The 25,225-nt window shown below is 36.1% G+C and overlaps 2 long non-coding RNA genes across 2 annotated transcripts in view; one reads left to right on the top strand and one right to left on the bottom strand.

Annotated features, from left to right (window-relative positions):
- The window catches only part of LOC141377571 (uncharacterized), a 182,375-nt gene that overhangs the window by 78,569 nt on the left and 78,581 nt on the right, over nt 1-25,225 (bottom strand). Inside the window, exon 2 of the long non-coding RNA XR_012389927.1 lies at nt 9,138-9,243. This is a non-coding gene — a long non-coding RNA (uncharacterized lncRNA). The remainder of the gene's footprint in view (nt 1-9,137; nt 9,244-25,225) is intronic.
- Nucleotides 1,486-12,030, top strand: LOC141377569 (uncharacterized). Its single transcript, XR_012389925.1, has 3 exons — nt 1,486-1,676; nt 1,762-1,904; nt 10,523-12,030. It is a non-coding gene; the product is annotated as an uncharacterized lncRNA (long non-coding RNA).

Here is a 25,225-nt window from a genome sequence, read left to right as displayed (position 1 = left end):
AGGGGGAAAAAAATGGCAGCAGACCTACTTAGTATCGAGTGCCTACACTTAGGCCCAATTAGAATGCATATTTTAACTGAACTTAAACTTGCTGAATTATTAATATCTGCTCTGGTTCTGCACCCATAAAGCAGGAGAATGAAGTAGTTTTCCTATTGGTGGCACAGTGCTCTCAGACATTCTTCTCACATTGAAATTTCACACAAAAAAAAAATGGATAACTATGGATCTACTATAGATATCAATGAGGTCTCCAATGAGGTCCTCAAAAGAGCATCATTTCTGAAGACACAGCAAATCAAACTGTCAGTTTACTGAAGTCGTTGCATTCAAAACAATTGCGTGATTTAGATATTTGACCAGATCAAGCAGAAAAGAAACACTATTTTCCAGCCAAGGTCAAGAAGATGGTGTTAGATAACCTTGCCCTGTCGTTCAGCTTTTATTCTCTTTCTGAATCTCAGACTTTATTTAGCTGAATCAAAAGTACTACAGTCAAAAGAGGCGTCTACGTTATATTGGAAGACTTCATTAAACAAGACAAAGACAAGAGGGAAAACCAAAGAACAAAGTCTAAATAATAAAAGAAAAAAAGATACAAAGCGTGAACAGAAAAACAACCGTTGTTCAAACACTAAATTCAGTGGACTGATTTGATCTCGCTCTCATTCCTTTTTAAGTTGGATATCAGGGAGCTGGTAGGCGTAGAGCATCTCCATCCCAGCTCTGAGTGAGCGATCTGAGGCTGCTTGGACTGGAGAGTCGCTCTCCGCCGCTCGAGCTCCATGCCTGGGGACGTTTAATCATGTCATGCTGTGCAGTTGGCCAAGCTGGGGGCGACAGATGCCATGCAACCAGGGTGTGATTAATCCTGGAGGATTCTGGGTGCTGCCAAGGAGAGAGCGAGAGAGAGAGAGAGGGCCACCATGAGACGATGCCAGGGGACACGCATCACGCATACGCCTTGCCACCGGCTCCTGGGTCTATCAGCATCTGAGGAGAACCAAGAGGCCATCGGACACTATCACCTCCTCACCATGCCACCGTCTGCTTTTTCCTGTTGTTCCCAAGGCAATCATGCCTCTCCTGTCTGTTCTCGCTCTATTTCCTCCTTTATCTCCCAACCCGTGTTCGCAGTTCCCGGGTGTCCCCCGATGGGAAGAGGCATAATCCGAATGCGGGAGGGTTGGTGAAAACATGTAGATGATGAAATCACAGGAATCCTGCGGAGAAGAAGGATGGGGATGGCAACAAGGGAGGCTTTCATGTCTGTTGTGATTTGCCCAATCCGTCCCCAGAATGGCATTGGGGAAATTGGCTAGAAAATGAGCAGAAGTTCGACAAGTTACACAACAAGCCTCAACAATGCAGCTGGAGTAAAGAACAGCAAGAGAGCCTTCTCTGTGGTGCACTTTTGGATATTTATATAGCCACTAGATGGCACTGCAGACAGGGAGTTACTCTCTGTTTCCCCCCTCTCTCTCTCTCTCTCTCTCTCTACAGAGAGTTTCTCTCTTTTCCAGTCCTCTCTCTCCATTTCCTCTTACTTGTTCTCTCTTATGTTACTTTTTCTTCTACACAGTTGCTGAACAGAACAGAAGCCGTCAGATGTGAAGGGCAATCTGAAGTTTGGATAGGTACTTTATGAGGGATTATCCGCCTTGATATACGCCAGTGTGAGCACACACATACAGACACAGGCTTGACCTATGCAATCCCACTGTCGTTTAATGACGCTGTCTGTGTGTTCTGATCCCTTAGGTCCGTTTGGAATAAGAGCACGGAGATCAATATTGGGAAACAGTATCTCTCATACAGTACCTCGGCTTCCGCTTGCTAAACATAAACTCTTCATTTGAAACCTTGCCATCTCCTGCTATTACGTCGAACGAGGCCAAGAAAAGGTAAAGAGCGAACTCTAATTCCGTTTGCATGATCACGGAAGGAGACGCAGCGATGATGTTACAGTCGTTCTTGCATAATCATCCTGAAGTCTCCGTAGCTCAATTAGAGGTTGAAACCTTCCAAAGACAAATCGCTCTTAATTTCTCCCAGAGTTGCTAAAGCCCATAACCTCATTATTGCAAAGCCATCACGGCTTGTGCTCTGAAAACAATTGAGTGAAAAGAGTTGCATTTATGGATGTAATTTTCAAGCTCGGCTGAGTGCAGTTCGGTAAGGTTTCCCAACAGCCTGTCGTACAGCTCTCCGCCCCAGTAATTAGACAAGAAAAGGCATAAATCGATACCCTAGTGTCTGTCTGGAACTGAGGCAGTCAAAGAGCTGGCTACATTAATACATTAACCCAGAGAAACAGACATTACATTGTAATCAATCCTGCTACACAAATCAGATTAGGTGGAGCAAACGAGTCCTAGTGCTCTCAGATGAACGCACATCCTGTACATTACAGCAGGTCAGTGGAGCAGCCCGAAGTGTAAATGGATGAGTGATCTCGCAATCTTTAGAGGAAGTGCATCTCGGGCCTGTTATATTTTGGACCAATTAACAGTAGGAAATCAATTTATAGTCATATCCATTTGAGTGCAAGGTGTACCTGTTTGTGTGCAGGCTTACACACTCGAAGCACTAATCGGCCTGCACAGTGCGGGAACGTCGCTACCTTTGATTAATTTTCAAAGCCTGTTGAGTATATGAGCAGACACACACACACACACACACACATGCGCGCACTCGCAAACCACTTTAACAACCACTTGACAAATAGCTACCTGAAACACAAAAGGTGACAACCTGTAATTAGAAAATATATTAGCTTGATTTATGTTTTTGGCCCAATCGATTTTAATTAATTTAGTAGCCCACAAGCTCAAGTATTATTACATACACAAATTACCTTGACAAAGATTTATGACGCAAATGAACTGCCAGACCTCATTATATGAATTTATAATCTATCGCATATTTAAAATGCAATTAGCCATTATTAGGATAATGGCAGAGTACAATTTGCTGTGTGAGAAATGCAATCAATCTGAAATTGAAAATCAAACCAATTCTGAATGGTTCAGTAAAAAGGTAATGGGCGAGCAAACTTTCACAATACAGGAAACTATTGCTGAGTAATTACACATTATAATTGCTTTGCCATTACGCAAAGCCATAATGTAAACAGAACTCCAGAAAATGGCTTCATCTGATATTCATTCGGTGTCGAATCAACACAAAGGGCTGTAAACAACTTGCACATGTAAAGATAAAATATTGCTCTATGCTTCTCTTGTACATGTACATTCACATGCTGCTTTATTAGATACATCTATTCATCTATTTGTTAAAGCAAATAACTAATTTACCCAATGACATTGCAGCAACACATGCATATATGAATTTTGTTGTCAAGACATTGTGGTGAAACTTAAACTGACCATCAGAATGGGTATGAAAGGTGATTCTACTGGAAATGTTTGTTAGTGTCAGAAAGGCTGGCCTACTATGTTTTACATGCACAATCTTCTCTGTGCTGCGTCCGACAGATCGCACTATTATGTTTTTCGTTTTCTTTTTCATTCTTTTATAACCTATTTTAACTCATTTTAATTTGTTTTTATCTGTTTTTATTCATTTTTATTGTCTGCATTTTATTTTCCTAAACTTGTCTTTTTTATTCCTGTTTATGTAAAGCACTTTGAATTGCCACTGTGTATGAAATGTGCTATATAAATAAACTTGCCTTGCCTTGCCTTGCCTTGCCTTGCCTAAGATTTAAAGAGAACATCAAGTGAGTATTGTAAATGTACTCATATTCTTGGTTGATACCAGAGCTCAGAAGACAATGGTCAAACTGGTTCGAGATAGATAGAAAGGCAACATTAATGAGTTTGTTCACTCAAAGATGACAGTTTTGTCATTTGCAACCCTTGACATGCTCCAAAGCAGTTTGAGTTTTTTTGGCTCCACAAATGGAGATACGTTGAAGAATGTTGGAAACAAGTATTCATCTTCATATTCAAAGTATTTGTCTTTGCTCCTATAGATATCGATGGTTACAGCTTTCCAACATCCTTCAAAATATCGAGAAAATGGCTTCTGGTATTTATTCACCGTCAAATCAACAAAAAAGGCTGTAAACAACGTGCATATGTGCAGTCAAAATATTACTCTCTGCTTCACTAGTACATGTACGTTCACAGTCTGCTTTATTAGATACATTCATTCAACTATTTGTTAAAGCAAATAACTAATTAGCACTAATTACTCAATCACAGCAGCAACTCATACTGTACATGCATTTTGTTGTCATGACATTGTGGTGAAACTCAAAACTGACCCTCAGGATGGATAAAAAAGTCTGTTAGTGTCAAAAAGGCTGGTCTACTATGTTTTTTATGCTCAATCATCTCTACGATTTAAAGAGAACATCAAGTGACTAATGTAAATTTAAGTACTTATAACAAAAGTGCCTGGTTAATGCCAGAGCTCAAAAAAGAATGGCCAGACTGGTTCAATCTAGATAGAAAAGCAACATTAAAGTGATAATAACAATTCTGCCATTTACTCAACCTAGACATGCTCCAAAGCAGTTTGAGTCTTTTATTATTAGTATTATTTTGGTTGTGTTGAACACAATGAAAATATATTGAAGAATGTTGGAAACGAGTATGAAGTAGTCTTCGTATTTATAGTACTTGCCTTTGCTACTATGCTTACTAATGGTTACAGGTTTCCAACATTCTTGAAATTATCTTTGTTTTTTGGATAAACTCTTTGGGCTCTATTTTAACGATCTAGATGCAAAGTCTAAAGTGCATGGTGCAAAAGCATTAAGGCCATGTCCGAATGCACTTTTGCCATTTTAAGAACAAAAAAATACAGTGTTTGTCCTGGCGCATGGTCTAACAGAGTTAAGCTTATTCTCTTAATGAGTTATAAGTGTGTTTTGAACGTAACGTGTATTAAATCAATCAGAGTATCATCTTCCATTCCCTTTAAGAGTCAGTTGTGTCACACCATGGTGCATTTGTTATTTACATGGCAGACATGGTAAGAGGAAAAACTGAACACTTCACCAGTGAGGAAAGAGTTAAACAGACCATCTCATGAGGATAAAGTACAAGCCTTCTCCATTCAGCCTGTTTATTTCCTCTTTACTTTTACCCTTTCATGTACTCCTTTACATTTATGGATAGGGAAACGGTGTTGTACGCACTCCACTGAAGACATCCATTAGTGTACATCCATCCATAGTGTTTTGTTTGTTAATCACAAAGATTATTTTTAACTATTTCCAAATAATTTAATTCTAATTTCCAGCAAACAAATAAATGAACATAATAACGAAGTGTGGTCAAAACAAAAACAAAAAAAAAAGGTTACACACACATCCTGTTCTTATGCCCCACATGATGATGTATACATCTCCAAAACCAAACAGCTGGACAAATCTAAACTTGTTTTTATTAAGAAAATATAAATTTGCATATAATAAATAATACTGCTGATAATAGGAACATTTTACAATTCCAAATTATTATGAATGAACTGAAAAAGCCCCCTGAGGTGAAGAAGGCATGGAAGCAGTGTTTTTTTTTTTTTTTTTTTTTTTTTTTTTTTTTTACAGTATGTGGAAAATAATAACTTTTGTAACATTTTAATCCTTCAATTTTTTCATATGTAAAGATATTTGTGTATTGCTGTACATCCTGTGTGTATTAAGGGATGTGTGAGCAGTTGGACCTCCATGGGGTATCAGTTACGTGCTCTGTGTTGAATTTTTGCTGGTCAATGGCGTTGTCGATTTTAGTTACTCCAAATAGCAATGCGCCAACAATACGCCTAACACACCTCCTTTATAGACTAGCATACCCATGAGTCCACAAAGTGGCGCAAATGGATTTGCTATTTAAACAATGTGGCACAAAATGTGAAAATTAAGCTTGCTCTGGTCTGAAAATATCAGGTTAGTGTTGAGTGAATAAACTACTATGAAAATGATACGGTTGTTAAACTGTTTTTTTTTTGTGTGTTGTCAATAAACTCTTGTTTTTGCAAGCATATTGGTGTGTGTGTGTGTGTGTGTGTGTGTGTGTGTGTGTGTGTGTGTGTACCCTGCTGCAAACAATGTTCATAAATGAATAACCATCTTTGAGGATAGTGGCAGTCACGAGTCACCCCTTGGTTTAGACTACTGGTGGTGGTATAATGATGTGGGTAATATTTTCTTCATCATTTAAATGCCACAACCTTCCCAACTATTGTTGCTGACCATATCAACTCCTTAATAATCACAGAATTCCCATCATGTGCTAAGTCACAAAAGCTCAAACCACCTCAGATTGGTTTCTTGAACATGACAATAAGTTCACTACACTCAAATGGCCACCACAGTCACCAGAACTCAATAAAGTGGAGCCCACTGGCATGTGCTGGAACAGGAGTTTTAGTGTAATAGATAGATAGCCAACAAATCTGTAGTTGCATAATGTTAGTACAGACATTAACCACAACCTCCACATTTCACAGAACAACAATCTATAAATCCATAGAAGCTAAGATAAAAAATTGGTTAAAGTTGGTTAAAGTTGCCATGAAAAGGAAGTTTAGATTGTCATTTTTTCTTTAATGTGATGTACAAACTGTCCTGAAATTTGAAAAAAAAAAAAAAAAGCATGATATGAACTGCATGATATTGTCCTTTGGGAATCAACTGTATTGTTGGAAACAGGATGTTTTTAACAAAATGAAAGAAGATTGACGAATGGGTGAAGGCAGAGTAGAAATAAGTCAGGCTCATTCTGATTACATAGCCCAATATATACATTTCTGGAGAGCGCTAAATACATCTTGCGAGTGCCATCCGCGCCTACTCTTCTCATGTAAATCCACCAGGCCACTGTTGACTGACCACCTAACCGATTCACTAACCCACCACATTCCCTAAACCAAGCCAATAGTGTTTTAAAAAGCCCTGATTGAACAGCGCCCACCCACTTGAAATGCAATCTAGAAAAAGAAAGCCCTCACAGCAGCCTGATTTTTACCACATTTTTAGATTTTACTCCATTCTCACCCTGTTATTTACTTATTTGTTTTATTTTTTTGGCTTTTGTTTTTGTTTTTCTGGAACCGTTCTTCACTGGAGTAGAACCTAGTCATCATGGTCACTCTGCTCTACGTCTTAATTCCGACATAGACAAATTGGTAACAGCGGAAAAGCCATCCACATGGAGGTTAGCAGTCAGTTAGTAGCACAAAATGAAACGCACTCATACCGCCCCAGAAAGTTTGTTATAAAGACAAAATGCAGCCATACTGTATGTTCCTCTGGCTACATAAATTGTGATCTCCAGACAAGTGTATAGGGCTACGTTTTCAGAATGAGCCTACGTTGAATAAGTCACACCATGATAGCCCCTCTGTAAAGGCATTCCATGTGATCAGAAGTGAAGAAAAATCATTTCAAGGGGCAAGAGATAGTTATTATATAATATTCTGAGGGCAAATTCTTTGTTACAAAATAATGAAGTGTACATATACATTATTTATAACAAGCACTGCTATATACATCTAAAATAAGAAGAGTACATTTAGATTTTATTGTGCGTTAAGGCGTCAGCTTGAAGTCTGAGTATTGCAGTGTTAACTATGGAAGGAGCTGTCCATGGTGCTGAAACATGTTCCAGTACTTTAGCTGCATCCCAAATTGCAAACTTCTGCACTATTCTACGTCATTTGTAGCATAAGGAGTGTAAGTAGTGCCTTTCACTCTGAAAACTCTAATAACAATAAGTGCACTTTAATTACCCGGAGGATGCACTTATTCAGCCGGTAAACAGAAGTGTGTAATGATGGACACTTCATGCACTCAACGACCGCAGCTTTGCTCACATAGTGGAAGGGGCGGGGCTATCGGGCGCACATGCTGGATAACTTTATTTATTTTGAATGGTTAAAGCAAAATTCTCCTACAAGAGTGATTATAGCGCCTCCTGGCGGTGAATGCGGTTATACTCTGGGCAGGTATTATTTGATAGTTTGGTCATTTATTTCACTGATTTGGCAACCATCAAACATCATCAGGGAAACAATTTGAATTTCCTCTTAGTAAAAAACATTAGTGCTCCATTTGAAACGACATACATATACTATACTGTTGAGTGTGTAAGTGCATAAGTACATAGTGCATGAGTGTATAGTGTGCCATTTGAGACGCAGCTATAGACTGGCTTGTACTGTTTAATAAGTCTGCACTATTAGAGCTGGCATATTAGACATGTTCAAAATGTTGCATGGCATATAACTTGAATTGTTTATAATTTTTGAAGGCTTACTGTGTGCGCATGTGTATATATATATATATATATATATATATATATATATATATATATATATATATATATATATATATATATATATATATATATATATGCATGTCAGTCTGTGGGCGTGCAAACTGCCTGACACCGCAGGACTCCATTAGAGACTAATGTCTGATGCCTGTGTAAATGAACTATGCATTTGAGAGCCTCTTCATCTGTGATCTCATCTAATGAAAATTCACCACCTTCCACTGTAGGTGAGAACACAACCTACGCCGGCTGATGAGAATCATGAAGAACCATCGCACCTTTTCATTCCATTACCAATCTATCAGAGTTTGTGAACGTCTAAGATGCTTTTAACATGTGCATGAAAAATGTCCCGCTCTAGACAAAAATGCATTATCAAGTGACTGTCATTCCCTGGGGGCCATATTGTGACTGCATTCCAATGCCAAGTACTGTAAAACAGAACATGCCCCTCAAGTCGTGATTATGTTGATGTACTGAACATGGTTGCATCAACAATTATAGATAATTCCCATGAAGCTTTTGGTTATCAGGCTATGCCATGTGTTATCAGGGTCAATATTGTTATATCAATTGCAGTATTCACTTTGCTACACTGCTAGATTCCAGAGTTGTTCCGTTACAATTATAATGGAAACAATAATGAAAATATATTTCAGTTGGTTTGGTAACCTAATATGCACAATGTGATAAAATTAATACTATTAGGAAAAAAATCATGCTAAAACCAAAAATGCAGGATGATCACAGCCAGTCAGAAGAAAGTGTGTGGATTCTTTACAGTTTGGTGTATTCATGCGCTGTAGAAAAGTATAAAAGAGCACATACCTCATTTACAATGATTCTTCTGCTGCTTGTCATTGGTCACTGTACTCATTGTTCACTCTCATTCCTTTGCATCCTACATGCGGGTTTCCATAGTAGCGGTTATGATCTACACAACAGGAATAATGATCAATTAATGAAAACAATTATATGAAAAAAATTCCAAGCATGAAAAATAAATGTGACTTGTTGTCACATGGATCATCTGATCTGATCTTGAAAGTAACATCAAAGTGTAATAAACAGCAGTAAAGTATACTGAAAATTTGTATTTACACACACACACACACACACACACACACACACATATACATTAACTCACCACTTTATTAGGTACACCTGTCCACTTGCTCGGTAAAACAAGTTTCTAATCCGCCAATCACATTGCAGCAACTCAATGCATTTAGGCTTGTAAACATGATCAAGATCTGCTGCAATTCAAACCAACTAAAATAGACTGTTCAATAGAACAGCTGAGAGGAGGTCTAAGGAGGTCCAGCGCAGACAGCATTAGTTGTGGGCCTCGCTTAAACATTGCTTAAAACACGCAGGATGTATAGCAAAACACAAATATCTTTATATCGTATGATGAAAAAGAATTACAGGAATAAAATATTACAAAAATTATTATTCTCTACATAAATAAATAATAATAATAAAAAAACACTTTAACGATTTAGACGATTTTGACGATTTAACCATCGTCAAAATAGCAAAAGTGGATTCACTTTGGACTTTATGCCTGGATCATCAAAATAGAGCCCTGAATGTGGCATGGTTGTTAGTATTCTGAGTATTTCAGAAAATACTGATCTCCTGGGATTGTCACGCACAACCATCTCTAAGGTTTGCAGAGAACGGTCTGAAAAAGAGAAAATATCCAGTGAGTGGCAGTTCTTTGAATGCAAATGCCTTCTTTGTTAATCCCAGGGGTCAGAGGAGAATGGCCAGACTGTTTTGAGCTGATAGAAAGGCAACAATAACTCAAATAACCAGCCATTACAACAGAGGTATGCAGAAGAGCATCTCTGAACGCACAACACGTCCAACCTTAAGGCAAATGGGCTACAGCCGCAAAAGACCACACTGGGTGCCACTCTTGTCAGCTATGAACAGGAAACTGAGGCTACAATTCACACAGGCTCACCAAAATTGGAAATGAGGGTCCAACATGGTACTAGAAAGGTGTACCTAATAAAGTGGCCGGTAAGAGTATATACATAGACAGTATATATTTAAGACAAATTAAAAAGGTTTCTCGCTATAACACTTTATAGGATTTACAGCATTGTACAAACTGTAAAAAACAAATCAGCACACGAACAAATGAAGGAAAGTGTAGGATAAAATAAAATATAATTGTCAATGTTTCTGCCCCCTGCAAACAGAGAATGCCACCGCAGCATGAAGACCGAGAGGAGAGAGAACAAACGATGAAAAGGCCATTCTGCTGTACAATTTAACACACACCAAGACATCTGTACAGAAAACCGTCTGCCTCTTCCCCTCCTGACCCAAACTTTTGGAGTGCCAAATGTCAAAAACAGGAAGATGAATTACCAGCTACTAGAGCTCAAGTGGGCAGAAGGGAGGCACATTTGCCTTTGATTCACCTGAGCTAATCCAGCTTCAAAGAGTCCAGCTCGCTCACCATGACTCCAGGGCTCCATTTCTCAGCACTACCCCAGAGACCTGCAGCTTCTCCTGGGGACTGCAGTCATGATCTAGTCTTGTTAGTTCCAGACCCAGTCAGAGCTACTGCTCATCATGCAACAGCTCTTCTTTATATTGGTTTTAACCTTGAACGTGAGGCCTCTGTGTCTTCAAAGGTTTCTGAACAAACAAATCTGAAATGACGATGTTAAACAGCGATGTAAAATGACGCCACACTTTCTAAAGGTAGAGTTAGGGATGGCTAGAATAGCACAGGGAATAAATTGGGTTTTAAACTTTGCTGCAAAGGTCATCACATTCTTTGATGGTAATGCAATCTGCAGATTTGAGTTGTGTTCACACCACAGTTCCTGGGCCCGAGGGCTCGTATTATTGGGGTGAGCAAGAAGTCATCACAATTTTCTCATTTTACGCTGTTTTTCTCTTCAAATTAATGAAGAGATGCTGAGAGCGAGAGTAATGGAAATTAATATAAGGAAATGATCATAAAGAAGGCATGAGATTTGTCATTTTTCAATGCACATAGTCATTTATTGGCATAAATGCATACATAGACATAAGTACACATCCAAATATCTCAAGGCACACATGAGTTGTGCGCCTACGTAATGTAAGAATCTACTGGAGACTTTGATCTCCCATTTACCACAAAGAGACATCTGCAAAATAATTTCTGCGTGCTTTGAACAAAATGGAATATGAAATGACAGAAAATTATACAATGGGGAGAAAGCAGTCTGTGCGACCAGATCATAGGACTGCTAGTGAAATTGTGATATGCATTAATGTCAAGATGCATTTCTGTAATAAAAGATCTTTTTGATTACTGTGATTGAAACTTATTTCACAGTCTGAGCAGCATATCTTTGTGGGATTGATCTAGTTTATCAGAATGTGGGCTCAAATGAGACCCCCAGAGTCTTTATTAACTGTCAGTATTGAGCTCTTAATGACAGCTTAGCCTTTTGATGTCAATGTGCAAAACGATTCCTCAATTATATTTATGATCTTAAAATTGTCTTCACATTAACTAGTTGTAAATTTACCGTGCGTCTAAGTGAACTGTATTAGAAGATTTAATGTTGGTAATTGGGCCTCAGTTACACTCCTTTGAAAGAAACATTTGTTTTATAAACTTCCGAGATCAAATCTTCATTGATTGTATTTTTTTGCTTCACCTACATAATTGCCTATTTAATGATTTTCCACGTATTCTCTCCAGAAAAAAGAAAAAACCCTAAAAAATATGGTTCTTTAAATGTTCTTTACACATAAAAGTTCTACTTAGAACTGTATTGTCTCAACAACAACAACAACTACAACAACGAATTAAAAAATATGCTTGAAAAAGTTCTTGGTTTGAGTTTAGGGTTCTTTATTTCCTGCCTTTTTGTTTTACAAGTTTAAGCACTTGGTTTTCTGGACCTCAACAATTAATGGTTAAATTAATTACTTCTTAGATTGTCTACACATTTTAACTTTCATTTGAACTTTTCCTTCAAGTCATTTTTAATTACTTAATTAATAATAATAAAATAATAATAATAATAATAAAAGTAATAATAATGATAAAAGTAATAATAATGATAATAATAATAATAATAATAATAATAATAATAATAATAATAATAATAATAATAATAATAATAATAATACTTTTCCCAGTACTGGGTTGCGAAGTGCATCCACTGCGTAAAAGATATGCTGGATAAGTTGGTGGTTCATTCTGCTGTGGCGACCCAAGATTAATAAAGGGATTAAGTTGAAAATAAAAATGATTGAATGAATAGTATTATTATTATTATTATTATTATTATTATTATTATTATTATCATTAAATGTACTGTTTTGTATACAACAACAACAACAACAACAACAACAAAAATAATAATAATAATAATAATAATAATAATAATACTATTAATTAAGTATTAAAGTATTAAGTATTAAACATTAATGAGTATTATTACTATTGTTATTATTATTATTATTATTATTATTATTATTATTATTATTATTATTAAATTTACTGTTTTAGATACAGCTTAGATACAGCTTGCAAGATGTTAGAAAAGAAAAAAAAAGTATTAACATACTGTATATTATTATTTTATTCATATAACTAAATGTTAATTAATTACCACACAGCATTTATTTAATTTATTAATTTATTTATTTATTTATTTATTTATTTATTTATTTATTTTATTTATTTATTTTTTTTTACTTTATTTATTGAGTCCCTTTATTAATCAGGGGTTGCCATAGCGGAATAAGCTGCAAAGCTTACACAGCTGGTGCCATTTCAGCCGCAACCCAACACTGGGAAACACCCATACACTTTTGCATTCACACAAATATACTAGGGCAAATTTAGCTTAGTCAGTTCACCTATAGGTATATTCTGTAGTAAATACTTTAGTGTTTTTGAACCACATACACTAGAGTAAAGTGTATTATACTGTATACATATTTTAGCATACAACTTTTTTGCATACTGCAGTATTTACTTTAGTGAACTTAAAACTACAGGGTGGGCCATTTATGTGGATACACCTTAATAAAATGGAAATAGTTTGTGATATTAACCTCCTGTTTGTGGCACATTAGTACGGAACCCCGGAAGGGACGTAGTGGAGGAGAAAAAAATGGGTGGGTGAAAAAAAAAATAATGGGTGAAAGAAAAAAAATGGGTGGGAGGAAAATATATATTTCTACGTTTTTTGCGTTCTCTCGCAAAGTTTTGCGTTCCCTCGCAAAGATGTTTTGCGTTATCTCGCAAAGATGTTTTGCGTTCCCTCGCAAAGATGTTTTGCGTTCTCTCGCAAAACTGTTTCTCCACAAACACTTCCTGTTCACTGCACTCACGTAAACCCTCCCGTTTTTGCCGAAATTCTCCCGTATTTTACCATTCTACCCCACTTTCTTTACATTACTGTGCGTATGCTACCTATGAACCAGTGAATGCATGTATAAGCGCTGACTGACAGACGCGCTTCGTACAATAAACTGATCCCAGATCAGCGTCTGTACATGCCATTTACAGAGGAGCGGGTGCATGTTTAAACAGACAAATACACTGAATAATATGAAGTTTCTAAAGTAATAGACTGCTTTCATCATAAATCTGTGCATTCTTACAGAGACACCTCTGTTATCAAACTAAACAAAACACGAGATTCATTTGCTGCGCACTTGTTTGATAACAGAAGTGTCCCTTTAAATGGCGCGTACAGACGCTGATCTGGGATCAGTTTATTGTATGGAGCGCGTCTGTCAGTCAGCGCTTAAACATGCATTCACTGGTTCAGAGGTTGCAAAGTGAAAGGCGACAATCAGCGCACAGTAATGTAAAGAAAGTGGGGTAGAATGGTAAAATATCGGAGAATTTCAGCAAAAACGGGAGGGTTTACGTGAGTGCAGTGAACAGGAAGTGTTTGTGGAGAAACAGTTTTGCGAGAGAACGCAAAACATCTTTGCGAGGGAACGCAAAACTTTGCGAGAGAACGCAAAAAACTTAGAAATATATATTTTCCTCCCACCCATTTTTTTTCTTTCACACATTATTTTTTTTCACCTACGCATTTTTTTTCTCCTCCACTACGTCCCTTCCGGGGTTCCGTACATTTGTATATGTGAGGGGGCAAACTTTTCAAGATGGGTGGTGACCATGGTGGCCATTTTGAAGTTGGCCATCTTGGATCCAACTTTTGTTTTTTCAGTCGGAAGAGGGACAATTGACACATCAAACTTATTGGCAATTTCACAAGAAAAACAATGGTTTTAATGAGCAGCAACTGAAAGATGTGCAGCACCTAAAACTACGGACACTGGAAGCCTGTGCTGGCATTTCTCCTGGGGTGTTGCTATCAGTGTGTTAAGAGTGGGAGAAGAGGGTTGCATTGACAATCAAACACAATGGGCAGCACGTTGAACACATTTTATAAGAGGACAGAAACTTGTAAATAACTCATGAAATAATAAAGTTACGTTAAAACCAAGCAAAACATTGTTTTTCTTGTGTAATTCCCAATAAGTTTGATGTGTCAAATGACCCTCTTCCTTTTTGATGTGGCCCACCCTGTATAATAAATACTGCAGTAAACTTTAGTTTTTACTACAGTAAAGTTTAGAGTATTGTTGTATAGTATACCCTAATTGTAGAAAGTTACAGTAGTGGATAAATTATATTAGGCTACAATGTTTGTTGTTCCTAACTACAGAATCATTGCAACAGTTTAATTCCTGCACTTTACTATAGTAAGCTATAATCCAAAAACACTGTATTGTACCAATAAACTGCAATGTATACATATTTTTTTTTAACTAACGCAAGTAAAATTAATTCCATTTACATGCCACTCTTGCTTGTGGCACAAACTTTTTTCTGAACCTGTGCTTGTCCGCAGTTTCATGACTTATGAAAGTAGATATCGGAAGAGATTCCCCCACGTCCCAGTTGTGAGGTCAGAGGTTTCGGTTCAGCTCCCTCTGTGTCTCACTTCACTTTTAATAGCTTACACAAATGCTCCTGCGGGCCTTGGGTCACCTCACAGGACCCTTCAGTCTGAGCAAACCCTACAGGTCAGATGTGATGGAGGAGGCAGCGGGGAACAGAAGTGGAAGTGTCATACATTAGAGAGAGGGGGAAGACAATATTTCATTCTTAAATTGTTTTGAGAGGCCTGTGCCAGAGAGAACATGAATCAGCTTGTCAGAGGGCCTTCTGCCAGCACTGCTGAGGAAGAGGGCTTGAGTAAATGACTGTAGGGGCGAAAGAAAGAGAGAGAGAGAGAGAGAGAGAGAGAGAGAGAAAGGAGGGCTGGGGGATGACAGGTAACCCGTCTCTCTCACGCCGGTATGGACACTTCATCATTTAACACTTAATCAAAACTGCTGTCGTTGACGCACAGGCGGCTGCTTTCACTGTATAATCTGTCACAACCTGCACAGGTGCTCCCTGCACCATTCAGGCAAGTTCAGGGCCAAAATGTAATGGTCCATGTTTGCTGGTGGTGTGCGTAGTAAGAGGATGTGTACCAAACAAACAACAGCAAAAGAATCAGACACAATCAGACTAAAGGTCCTTTCAGGTTTTTTTCAGCCAAGGCAGCTTACTTGATAGTTAACGCATTTACAGGTAATCCTGTGTATTTTGTCTTCTTACTGGAAGCTCAAAAATGTTGTTAGTTTTGGGCACAGAATTTAAATGTGAACATTATTTTGAATTAATATATGGTTTAATTCAAATGTAAAATTTGTAAATATGGGCCACAAAAGTTATGTCTTTTTTTTCAGAGATTTTTTTCAACACAATTGCAAACATAATATTTTTAATAACTCATTTCTAATAAATGAAGTATTTTATCTTTGCCATGATAATAGTGCATAATATTTTACTAGTTATTTTTCAAGACACTTCTATACAGCTTAAAGTGACATTTAAAGGCGTAACTAGGTTAATTAGGGTAACTAGGCAGGTTAGTGTAATTAGGCAAGTTATTGTTTAAGAATGATTTGTTCTGTAGACTGTCGAAAAAGCATTTCGCTTAAAGAGGCTAATAATTTTGTCCTTAAAATTATGTCTAAAAAAATAAAAACTGCTTTTATTCTTACCAAAATAAAACAAAAAAGACTTTTTCACCAGAAGAAAAAATATTATCGGACATGCTGTAAAAATTTCCTTGCCCTATTAAACATCATTTGGGAAATATTTAAAAAAGAAAAAAATCAATGGGGGGCTGATAATGCTGACTTCAACTGTATTTACAGTATTAAATACAATGTATGAGACAATCTTTACTTAATGATATAATCGTTTTTGCAATAAAAGAAAATAAGTAATTTTGACCTATGCAATGCATTTATGGTTATCGCCAAAAATTTACCTGAGCAACTGGTTTGTCATCCAGGGCCACAAATGTCACATGACCAGATCAGTTTACATCAAGTTTTCACATCTAGAAGATGTAAGAAGTAGATTTATTAACGGACACAATTACTGCCTGTAGTGTAACACAATGTGTGAGCTGAATTTAATGATAATATCAACATGAAATCAAAAAAGGCATAATCTTTGTGTCTTAGGAAAATTGCAAGACAAAAAAGGGATGCATGATTTTTATCTACGGGATTTTGGCCAGATAAGAACTGATCACTGCCACTATCACTCTTAGCTTTCTTATGGGGTCAGTAGAGCAACTCTGCAGTCAATCATATCTTTCACCAATAAAGTTCATTCTATACTAAACTGAATTATCATTGAACCAAACCAGCATTCTGCAGAACTAAAAGTAGTTAGTCATAAAACTGTGTACCTGATTTAATTAGCATGTTCATTCCTGTAAGGTTGCCTTGACACAATATGCATTGTTAAGTATTTATTGTAAAATACAGGTTATTTGATATTTCTGCTTGTTTTAAAATATGACAATTTTAATTTAATTTAATTTTAAAATAAACAAACAAACAAAAAAACATTTAATATATTATATATTATATATAAAAGAACAATAAATAAATAAATAAATAAATAAATAAATAAATAGACCCAAGTAAATATTAAAAATGACAAAAGCACACACCTAGGGTAAAATGTCTATTAAAATACAATATATAAAAAAATTCTCAAAAACAAACAACTAAATAAATAAGTAAAGCAAAAGTAAAAACAAAACCAGTCTGTCATGGCACGTGCACTGTCAACATGTACAACACTTTCTGTCTTATGCCATTATCAATCAATCTCTCTCTGTCAGAGTTCCTAAATTCCCTCTTTATCCTCTTCCTGCCCTCGCCGTGTCTCAGATCTTATCCTCAATGTTTTGATCATCAAAAGAAGGCTTGTAAATAGTCCTCAGTGTGGGTTACATGATGAAAGCAGTAGAGATGGCTCATGGCAGGAATGTGACCTTTACGGAGCAAGATTACCAGAGCAAGAAGAGTACAGGTGGATCTGAAGCCAACTCCAAACACAACCGGGCAAATCTCTCTCTGGATAACTTTCATTCACTGAGCACATTTACAAGTATGTTTCAAACTCGAGTATGCTTAATAAGCCATGTAATAATGGTCATGGAAATCCATAAACCAGTTTTGCTTTGTTGGAGTAAACATAAACAGCTCAAGCACAAACCAATCCTTAAAGCTAGCATGTTTTGCTACTGATGTTGATTTGACGTCGATATAAAGATATTAACGGGGTAGCTCACCCAGAAAAAAAATAAATAAATAAAAATTTCTGCTATCAATTACTCACCCTTCGCTTGTTCAAACCCCTGAGTTTCTTTCTTCTGTTGAACACAAAAGAAGATGTTTTGAAAAATGCTGGTTGCTGAGACCTATTGGCTGAGACACAAGGAAACGTAACTATTTAGTTTTTTTTAGTTTAATGCCTAATTTTGTAAAAATTTGTACAAATTCATACAAGTTCAGTCAAAAATTAACAATTTTAAAAAGGAGGCATGGCACCTAAACCCACCCTTAAACCCAACAGTTATGGGGGTTGAGCAAATCACGTTTAATTGTACGAATGAGACCGTACAAATTCACAAGAATTAGCCACTAAATCCAAAAGTTACAAATTGCTGTGAGATCGTGTTGGACTGCCATTGTAATTTATCCCCTCTATATAAAATGATGAGTCCAAACATTCTTCAAAATATCTTCTTTTGTATTCAACAGAAAAAAGAAACTAATAAAGGTTTAAAAACACATGACAGAAAAAACGCTGATAAAATAAAAATTTTTGGGTTAACTATCCTTTTAACCTGGTACATGTTGGTTTATAGATGCGTACATGGAGCAGACTTAAGAACAATCAAACAGCAAATTACATGTTCAACAAACTCGGAAACTTGCTAAATCACTTAAGGGGGACCTATTTTGCAAAAATCACTTTTATAAGGGGTTTAAACAGTTGTGTGATAAGAGTGTATGAATATCGCCAGTCTCTAATGGCAAAAACTAATTTTTTTTTTTATACCCACACTTGATACAAATAGTCTGCAAACACTTTGATTGACAATCTCCCTTTGTACATGTCGTAAGAGGTGGGAAAGCCCTGCCCATTAGAGACAATAGGTGCGTTCGACTTGAACCATGGCTGCAGCTGACAATCAACGAGATTAGCTGAGCACAGGCGAGGGTGGAGCTAATAACAAGGCTGTCAGGTCGGACACTTTGGACTCGTAGTTTGCTGCATGATGACGGATCACATGGCGAGATCAGTGATTTATTTATTTTTTAATCCAATCACATCAATCCAAAAAGATTTTAAAAGGACATTCCCAAAATAAATGAGTTACACTTGGACATTTCACAGATACATATATCAATGTTACTTTTACATTTCTGTATCAACGGCTTGGCCAGATGAAACTATTTCATAAGTATATAAATTATTATAAAATAGTTATTTATTTCAATTTGAAAACGTAATGGGGGGGGGGGGGGGGGCATGATCAGTGATGACTTATATTAAGCATGACTTATTTGAGTTGATATTTTGATATATTGAGTATATATTCGCTAAAAACATAAATTTTAAATTATATATGAAGTTGTATACAGTAATGGATCTGTATGACGTTGGTCAAAAATAAACCTATGCAAACAACCTAGCCTTTACAAACAAATCTTTTAACAAAAAAGATGATATGACCTACTGCAGTAAAATATTTGTAGTCTTTTAATAAGCATGATGTATACAAGATAGAGATGGAATAAAAAGTTAATTGTTTGTTTGGAAGTCGTGAGATGGAAATAAACCTGAAACGCATGTGGTTGTGTAACATCATTGTTATCAACGCAGCTCCTGCAGTCGCTCTTCAGATGCTGCACTGGCTGAATCAATCATCTAATCTCGGAGCGCTGTCGCGATACTTTGATGCCACACGTGACCAGATAAATTTTTAACTGGCATTCATTGTTTTAAGACAAATTTCAAGAGTTCACACTTCCTCCCGTTTGCAGGGCGAGAGGGGAGTTTGAGCTCAGGTAGATCTCGAGATCCCCCTCCCCTCTTGCTGCTTTGACTACGGTGCTGATTTGGTTGAGTTAATTTACTTATGTCTCATGTTTTGGAATGTGGGGGGAAACTGAAGCACCCAGGGAAAACCCACGGGAGCACAGGGAGAACATGAACTCTGCACAGAAATGCCAACTGGCCGGGTAGAGAGCCGAACCAGCTGCCCTATAGAGGAAAAAAGAGGAGGAGAGGGGGTGGAAGGGAGGATTCTGACTAAGGTAAGATGCTTTGGTTATCTTTTACTAAGTTAGGAATCATCTGATTGGTGGATTGTACATTAGCTTGACCCGGGGCCAGTCGTGTAAATAAGCACAAGATCCTCTCGAAATTAGTTTATAAATAAACTTCACTTGAGCAAGAAGCAGCCGTACGCCATAAGAGTTTTCACACAATACCTGCTGAATATAAGGTGATCGATTGAGCTGAAAATTACATACACACTCTAAGAACATCAGAGACTTAATTTTAATATTTACACCTTATACCCCTTTAATATTTAATCTGTCGACCGACATGACACATTATTACTATGATCTAATGAACAAAGGTATTATTAAAGTATTTTAAACATAACTTACTTACAATAACAGGTTATTGGTTTGCATGTAAACCTAGACAACAGGTTATTTCAGGTTTTAAAATACAGTTAAAATTATGCATCTTTGTGGGATCATTTTGATCATTTCAATTTGTATGATAAATTTAATGACATCCAACATAAAAAATTTAAAGCTCAAAATTAGATATGCAAATTATAAGATTTGGACCTCTCTTCCACAATAAATAAATACATAAATGAATCAACAAACAAATAAATAAATAAATAAATAAATAAATAAATAAATAAATAAATAAATAAATAAATAAATAAATAAACAAACAAACAAACAAACAAACAAACAAACAAACAAATAAATAAATAAATAAATAAATAAATAAAAAAGTCAAACACTGTTTACTCTCATTCACATGCATGTAACAACTGGTTATTGCATCTGGACAATGGGTTATATCAGTAAAATGATTTTAGAGAGTTATCAGCGTGTATACGTAAACATGCTCAGTCTCTCTTCGGCTCCCTGGATCAATACATCACACTAATAAGTAAAATCTGCAAGCGGCAATTATTGTGTGTCATGTTTGCCCGCCTGCTTGAATAATCGTCCAATTTAGACGAAATCTCACCAAGGTAAGTGCCTACAGGGGCCTGCGCCGGGCTCGTTATAAATTGTGTACAGACGTTAGAGCTGGAGTAATTAAGAGACCAAAACACACATGTTAATAACGCCTGTAGCTCATTAGCTGCTGTTGCTCCTGTCAGTGGGATGCCTGCGAGAGTGCTGGGCCAGCGATGGCTGTGAATGATGAGAGGAGATCAGCACAGCCCGGCCTCCCCAAAAACATAAACACACTTTATCAAACCAAGAGAGAGAGAGAGAGAAAAGAGACACTTAAATAATCAGACCAACAAGACTTGACTTATTTAGGCAAGCACAGTGAGATGGAAGATTTGTGAAGCGGAAAGAGACACTTTAGGGTGTGCTTTTTTTAATCACAGGGTTCCTTGGATGTCAGTTTTTTTTTCAAATTTCCTCCAAGGCCTCTGGGCTGTGGGAAAGGAGGATTTTTGGTTGATTAAACATGAACACAGTTGTTAAGAACACAGAGGTAAGTACAGACTTGAAAGAGAGCCGTTTTTCTTTTAACTCAGTGGGAAGAGAAAAAATATGAATAAATAAAAATGACTGTACCCTTGTCAGGGGATGTGCAATCATGGTGGACAGTTTTATTTTATTTTTTTTACAATATGTCATAATACACTGCATTCTTAACTTTCAGAGATTATATATTAGGACTTTTACTCAGCAAAGACGCATTACATTTTAAAAGGGCATTAAAAAATTATATAAAAAATGTAAAATGCTACATAAAAAAAAAAAAAATACAGTTTTAAACCTTCTTTCCATTATAAAACCCTAATAGCATATTAGAATGATACCTGTAAGGTCAGTTACCTCTGAGGACTAAGTTACGTCACCAGAACAAAACCCATTTTTTAAACATATTAAAATGGAAAAATGCCATTTTAAACTGTAATGAAATTTAACAGTGATATCTCTTTTCATTGTGTAAAATAATGCAGTCGCTCTGGTTTCACCGAGTCTAAAAACATGTGGTATAGGTGAATTGGGTAAGCTAAATTGTCCATGTGTTTGTGTGTGAATAAGTGTGGATGCGTGTTTCCCAGTGATGGATTGCAGCTGAAAGGACACTAAAAGACATAAAACACACTAAAAGTTATGTGTTATATTACTCGTTAATATACATACTTATGACTTATAAAACTGCTTTTTATGGTAAGTAATGTGTATGGACAGATGGAATCTGCGGACATTATTTTGCTATTTCTGCGCAGAATTTTGGTAAATATCTGCGGATTTATCTGGAATGATTTTGGGAGGATCATAACTAAAACCTTAATATATAAAATAAAAAACAACACCTTTTAAACTTGTATTTAATGTTTAATGCAAATCCAATTAGATCCACTTATTTGAAAACAATATACAATATATATACTCATAATCCGTGTGGACCTAGTAGTGTGTTATGTTACTTTTGAGTTACTTTTTTTTTTTTTACCTGGCTAAGGCTTTTTTAGATAGAGAAGCTCTACAATTAACAACACATTTTGTAACCTACACTCAAATTTACCTTAAAAAAATATTTTAGGATAATATTATCTGAGAACTTTATGACCCCAGAGCTAAACATGCTGTATAAGCAGATTCTTGAAAGTTTTTAAGCAATGAGTTTGTTACTTTTATACCATTTGTCTTCAACAAATCACTGTCAACTAAGACAATCCCCCCTTTTTTCTTCGATATGTTCAAAATAATGAACACATCCTCTCAGTGACTGCGAGATTCATTGTGATTAATTTAAATTCAGTAATTTATTTTTTTAAAAGCGAATAAACTAAACTATAAAGTAACTCGTATTACATTTTCAAAAAAGTAACTCAAACATTATTACTTTTTTTTTTTTTTCAAAGCAATGCGTTACTTTACTTGTTACTTAGAAAGTAATATTAGTATGTAACCCTCATTACTTGTAATGCATTACACCCAGTGGTAGAAAGAGTGCTGAAAAACCATACTCAAGTAAAAGTACTATTACTTGCCCCAAAATGTATTATGCTGTAAAAAAAATTATGTATAGCTCAGTGGTAAGGTGACTCTCCTCTCACCCCAGAGACCCGGGTTCTATCCCGCACACTGACAGGAATGTATCATGTATGCAAATGTATAGAGTGCATAAATATAGAGTCTATCATGTAAAGAGTGTATCATGTGTGCATATGTCTAACATGTATGTATAGAGTGTATTTTTAAAGAATGTATATATTTAAAGAATGTATATATTTAAAGAATGTATATATTTATATATTTATATTTATACATACATATATATATATATATATATATATATATATATATATATATATATATATATATATATATATATATACACATACATACACATACGCTATAGTTTGTATTGTGTTTATATGCATGAACTGTTTCTTGTGTGCATGTGTAAAGAGACTATCATGTGTATATGTAAGGAATGTGTATGTGTACAGTGTGTATATGTATAGAGTATATTGTGTTTGTGTGTCTGTGTGTATGTGTGTGTGTGTGTGTGTGTGTGTGTGTGTGTGTATACTGTAATATATAGCTATATGTAGAGGTTGTATGTGCATGTATATGAATCGTGTATATGTATAGAGTGCATCATGTGTGTGTATATGTATAGACTTTATCTTGTTTGGTTTCAACTTCCAGTGGACAGAGACCCGGGTTCTATCCCAGACCCTGACAGGAATGTGTCATGTATGCAAATGTATAGACTGTATCATGTGTGTATATGCAGAGTCGATCATGTGTGTATATGTATGGAATGTGCATATGTATAGAGTGTATCATGTGTGCATATGTATGGAGAGTACTGTATGTTTAAGCTTGAATTAATGTAAATAAACTTGGGCTTGAGTTCATGCCGTTCAAAAGTTGATGACCTCTTCAAAATATCCTCCAGCATTAATATCCAGCCATTTCTTTTAGGTTTTTCCATAGTCACGGTTATGTAGTATTGGTCAGGCGCTGACCAGAGGCAGATGTGCATGGCCAGCCAATGAATATGAAGGTGAATAGATGGTATTCCTAAATTGCCAATTAGTTTTAATGAGCTTTAATTTTAATGAGCACTTTCTGTTCAGATGCTGGATCTCTGTTAATATCATTCTTTTTCCCAGCTTTTTTTTTTCTTCTTCTGTCCTTTCTTTTATCTGGTCACCAATGCACAAATGAGAACATGTCTCCCCATCAAACCTCTGAATGTTGTGAAGGAGGTCATGTGATTGACCAATGCGCAATGCTAAAAACATCTCATCTCATTTTCTACACACCACCGAAAAAGCGCCCTCTGGTCACTTGATCACTTTATTTATTTGCTCAAACAAGGGCTGTGTCCATCATGCATATTTTAATAAGTCAATGACTCGGCCCCATATTCAGATGTATTCCGTCCAATAATTATTCTTGGCCTGAAGCTATAGCCTCAATTAAATTCCCGGCAAATGTCTCCTGAAAGTAAGATGAAACAAATGTGGGGGGGAAATAGCAGAGGGTGGGAGGAAAGATGGATGACTAACTTGATGGTAGATGTTTGATATAAATCGTGCTAATGGTTTTAATTCCTCTAAGTGCTTTTGGAGTTGATCTGAGATGCTCAGGGAATGGGGCGAAGGTTAGGAGAATTCTTGGACACGGAAGACACTCAAGAAATCCAAGCTCATCCAATGCAAATATAAAACCGCATAACAACACACACCACCTATAACTAATGCAATAAATATTCATTAAACCATGGTAGAACATGCAATAGGAAACCTAAATGCAACAAAAACTACTCCTGTAACCTCTTTACATACTCTATGCAATAAGTTAAAATTCTATGTAAAATATGTAGAACTTAAATGGAACAAAATTGAAATGGATGGGTTTTTATAAGATCTTCATGTTAAACCCAAAGGGATCACACATTTTTTCACAAGAAAATTTACCAAAACTACCAGTTTCACTCTCCATTTATGTTTCACACATTTCATATTGAGTATTATTGTGATTACACATGAAAAACAAACAAACAAACAAACAAACAAACAAACAAACAAACAAACAAACAAACAAACAAACAAAAATGTATCAATTGTGTTGGTTTAACTCATTAAATAAGTAGTTTGAACAAGCAAAAGTAATTGTTAAAGTGCTGGGTAAAAACCAGCTATTTTGTAGAATGTTGAAAACCTGTAACCATTGAACTC

The sequence above is a fragment of the Danio rerio genome, chromosome 14 (assembly GCF_049306965.1).
Source record: "Danio rerio strain Tuebingen ecotype United States chromosome 14, GRCz12tu, whole genome shotgun sequence".
In the NCBI taxonomy this organism is placed as follows: Eukaryota; Metazoa; Chordata; class Actinopteri; order Cypriniformes; family Danionidae; genus Danio; species Danio rerio.
Note: the sequence above shows the minus strand (reverse complement) of the source record. Positions and strands in the feature narration are given on the sequence as shown.